The following is a 5,313-nucleotide window of genomic DNA, read 5'->3' on the forward strand; positions in this document are numbered from 1 at the left end:
TAAATGGTAACAACAGAACCAACCAAACAGGAAAAGCATGGAGTTTTCAAGCTAGGTATACGAATAGATCAAGAGCAGCTAAGGTTAGGTATTTACAGTGTATTTACAGGTAGTTAAATGGGGCTTTTGATTCACAGTTAACTAACAACAGGAAGCAATAAACCTAGTGTTAGAGATTAAGGCCTTCCCTCAATCAACGCCGGCACCAACTGAGGGAAGGTGAACAGGGGAGATGAAGAGATGACAGTGTGGGTGGATGAAGGGTTCCGATCAGCACCAAACAACGACATGGCAACCAGAAGTCGAAGAACACTAACAGGAATGGAAGAGCACCGCCGAAGATAGACCAACCGCCGGCGAGCTCAAATCGGGGAAGAACTCAAGATTTGCCACTGTTGTACTCTCTTCCTGCTGTAAACCACAGACAGGTTAGAAAATCCAAACAGAAACTGACCTCACGTTCTCAGTGGAGGAGGCGGTCGGAATTCGGCCCGGCATCCCGTGCCGGACTCCGGTGGGTGCGTGCAGACAACGAACTCCCTCAGGCACTCCGCTCACGGCGGAATACGCTGCTGTGTGGGAAAATGTCGGCCGCCTATCGCCAGGCACTCCGCTCACGACGACAGATCGACCGTCGGGGGTGAAGAAGCTACTCGCCGAGCACTCCACTCACGGCGAGGACTCCTGCGGTGGCGTCGGTGATCATCGGTCTTTGTGGACGCCAACCGTAGCTTGGTGGCTGTTCGGAGGGGGAGATAACGGCGGTGGTGCGCGCGCGACGAGCTCGGAGTCACGGCAGAGAAGATGATGAACAGGGGGATGTCGCGATTTGGGAAGGATCGCGCCGAGCTACCTTCTCTCGAACCAGCTTTGCCTTTTTAATCTAATGCTTGAACCAATGCCAAATTTGCTTCTGAATCGGGGCCCAATTGAACCGCTGATTTGGCTTCAACCGGTTTCTTGATGTTGGGCCGAATTTGGGCTTTGGCTTGAATTTTGGGCTAGAACAATTAAAGTGGGTTGATTTGCTGGATTGACTGATTAAGCTGAATTGGGCCAGCTGGATTTTTGGGCTTGGGCTGAAACATTGGGCTTGATCAATGAGGTGGATTGGATTTAAGTGGCTTGCTTTTGAGTTGGGTTAAACCGGAATTTGACTTGAGTTTGCAATTAAACCAGATTGAACCAGATCTGAACCCAGGCTGAGCCAGAATTGATTTTTCTTCCAATTTGAATTCCCTGCAAAATAGATTATCTTCATCCTAATTTCCTGCCAATTAAATTACCACAAATTAATATCGATAAATACCTCAAAATAATAGAAAATAGAATGAAGACCACAATTAATCTAAGATAGAAAAATAAAGTAAAAGCCCAATTCATGATATGAAATATAATCAAAATTAGCCCAATATGATCCTAATTTACCCGGTCAAATAGGCAGTTATCAAATCCCCCACACTTATTCTTTCACGTCCCGTGAAAGTAACTAATATACATTTATTTTCCATCCTACAATATCAATCAAATCAGAAAATTGCAACAACAAGCTAAATAAGAGTGACAAAATTTAGAAATCCAAGCAATCCAGAATTCAATTCATACATGGATCAACAAAATAGCAATTTCAATCCACCCTAAATAAATTAAGAATGATGACTAAAATGACCTCACAGGATAAATAATGTGGTCGCTCATCCTCATAATCATGTAAACGGTGGATCTCTCTCAAGCTACCTATGGATCATGCACTACCATATGCTTGCTCTTCTTCTAATCTCCACCACTATCATATGCATAAAGTTACATAATCCATGAAGATTTATTGCAAAAGAATAAAGAATAAAGAATAAGAAATAAAGAATAATGAATAAACAAAAGAAATAGGAATAAGGGAAAGAAAACAATATGTAAAGAGAAAACATAAAGAATGTAGGTGGAAGACATGGGAAAATGATCTACGTCATAGATGAGTCAATGGACATCGCCGGGTAAAACTCAAACCAAGCTAGTGTGGATAAGTTAGTAGTAAGAAAACAACTCCTATCTCTCCTCTAGACTCAAATATATCTCCAATAAAACTCCTAGTAGGAGAAACAAGAGTTACAAAAACTTCCTACCAACTATCTCAAATGATACCACCAACTCAAACCTTTATTTTTATTTATATTCACAAAAAAAACTTTTTTTCTTTTCTTTTTTTTTTTTTTTATTACTTTTTTTTTCTTTTCTTTTTTTTCTTTTTTTTCATTTTCTTTTTCTTTTTTTTTGGATAGATCACTTGTTTTTTTTTCATTTTTTTTACCTATCTACAAATGAATAAAATAATGAAATACCAAAAAATAAAAAAATGAAAAAACTATCTACAAGCAAACAAATGGTCTGTCGATGGTGAACTCTCTAACACACACCCCCACACTTAAACTTTTGTCCGTCCCGGGCAAAATCTCATCTCGGCAAACAAGGTTCCCACATCCAAGGGAAAGAAATGAAAGAGATGGTAGGAAAATGAAATGACACACAAGAGATGAATTATTCGATACCCTACACTAATAGAAAAGAATGAAAGAATAAAGGAATGAAAGAATGATCTTCATGAAATTATGCAACCCTATGGTAATGTGGCCTCGACAGAATTAGAGCAAGTTCTAGAGTTACATTACCATAAGTGCCCCACAACAAGGAAATCAGGCTCAATCCTCACTAGGTATAAAAAATAGTCATCATCTCAACTATTTAAGGTAAAATCCATCACTAAGTTGTATCCTCACATAATCCAAGAACTCCTTCATGTCTATAAACCTCTAAAATCCGACAAACTTAGATAACTAAGTTATCGCAATTCCTAAGATGATCAAGTCATGCAGGGGAGGAAAATTTATTGTGGAAGAATCATAAATAAATAAATACAAAAATCCTAAACTAAGTTATTCATTTATTTACAACCTAAGCTAAGAAAGAATAAAAAAATATATACATCCTAAACTAATCAAGTCATATGATATGTACAAAGAAAGGAAACATACAATAACGAATATATATACACATCCTATTTAACAAAAAGAACTAAACTATACACATCCTACTTATACACATCCTATTTACAGAAAAGAAGCAAAAGAAAATAAACAGGTATATACACACAAAAGAAAGAAAAACAAGAAAAGATATAGATTACTCCCCTTTCACCGGGAAGTTGGATTGTCGCTAGAGGAGTCCCTTGATTCTTGATCGCCTTGGGTTCTCAACTCTAACTCTACAGACTGATCCAGACAAAATAAATGAAAGTGATCCTAGGGACTCAGTGCAATTCCCTACACTTTCGTGCACCTCTCCAATATAGACAAGTCACGACCAAGCATTAGTGCACCTTCAAAACAACATCCTCAAGATCATTAGAATAAAAGAATTAAATAGTAAAGAATAAACAAATGAAAAAAAGAATAAATGAATCAATGAATCAATGAATAAACAAACAAATGAATGAAAGAATAAACAAACAAGAACACCTATTTACAGTCTAAAATAAACAAACATCATTTGAGTCCTCGGCAACGGCGCCAAAATTTTGATGCAGGTGTTTTGTATGGGATATTTTATTTATATACATTTTATCCTTTATTTATTGTGTCACGTACACCCATCAAAATTAATTATTTATTTATTTACCAAACCCCTATTTATCGCTAAAGGCAGTATAGAGAGGTTCAGGTCGTCTCTCTCACGGACTCAATGATAGGATGTTATATCCAAGACCGTTGATGCGGGGTTTTATTGAGCCTTATTCATTCCTAATTATTTACAATTTCATTTATTCATAATTAAATTTACAATTAACAAAGACTCCTAAGTATACAAAGTACACATTCCTAATCATGCATCATACGTCAATTACAATATACAATATACAATATACAAATCATTCATACAACATGCATCATGAATCCTATATACATAAAACCATACTTCCCTAAGTACAACAAACTTATAAATAACTACAAAACAAACTCTAAGATACATTACCAAACATTCACACAATCTTTACACTAATCACAAAAGGGTTATACAACTCAACACATGTACAATCGTTTTAGAAGTTATACAACATCTAATTTACAACATGCTACACTAATACAACATAGCTTATCAACAACCAACCCTTTATTAACATATCAAATTCCATATATACAGTGTTTATTGATAATTTACAGAATTCACAGCAAGATATCCTCAATTAAAGCACACAACTACATCAAGACAGTGCACTGAAAATTATCCCTTAAGCCTCTACTCAGCATATTACCGAAAACTAATCAAGCCAAAACAGGACAGATGGTTTTAAATGGTAACAACAGAACCAACCAAATAAGGAAAGCATGGAGTTTTCAAGCTAGGTACACAAATAGATCAAGAGCAGCTAAGGTTAGGTATTTACAGTGTATTTACAGGTAGTTAAAGGGGGGTTTTGATTCACAGTTAACTAACAACAGGAAGCAATAAACCTAGGGTTAGAGATTAAGGCCTTCCCTCAATCAACGCCGGCACCAACTGAGGGAAGGTGAACAGAGGAGATGAAGAGATGACAGTGTGGGTGGATGAAGGGTTCCGATCAGCACCAAACAACGGCATGGCAACCAAAAGTCGAAGAACACTAATAGGAATGGAAGAGCGCCGCCGGAGATAGACCAACCACCGACGAGCTCAAATCGGGGAAGAACTCAAGATTTGCCACTACTATACTCTCTTCCTGCTGCAAACCACAGACAGGTTAGAAAATCCAAACAGAAACTTACCTCGCGTTCTCAGTGGAGGAAGCGGTCGGAATTCGGCCAGGCATCTCATGCTGGACTCCGGTGGGTGCATGTACACAACGAACTCCGTCGGGCACTTCGCTTATGACGGAATACGTTGCTGTGCGGGAAAACGTCGGCCGCCTATCGCCGGGCACACCGCTCATGATGACAGATCGACCGTCGGGGGTGAAGAAGCCGCTCACCGGGCACTATGCTCACGGCGAGGACTCCTGCGGTGGCGTCGGTGGTCATCGGTCTTCGTGGACGCCAGCCGCAGCTTGGTGGCTGTTCGGAAGGGGAGATGACGGCGGTGGTGCTCGCGCGACGAGCTCGGAGTCACGGCAGAGAAGATGATGAACAGGGGGATGTCGCAATTTGGGAAGGATCGCGCCGAGCTGCCTTCTCTACAAACTGGCATTGCCTTTTTGATCTAATGCTTGAACCGTGATGGGCTCCCGCAAGTATACGCGTGTCGTCAAGTAATAAAAAGATATCGATCCACAGGGACTGTGTATTAGCT

Source organism: Curcuma longa, chromosome 3, assembly GCF_044706935.1.
Source record: "Curcuma longa cultivar G26 ecotype Majalengka, Jawa Barat chromosome 3, ITB_CL_G26_1.1, whole genome shotgun sequence".
In the NCBI taxonomy this organism is placed as follows: domain Eukaryota; kingdom Viridiplantae; phylum Streptophyta; class Magnoliopsida; order Zingiberales; family Zingiberaceae; genus Curcuma; species Curcuma longa.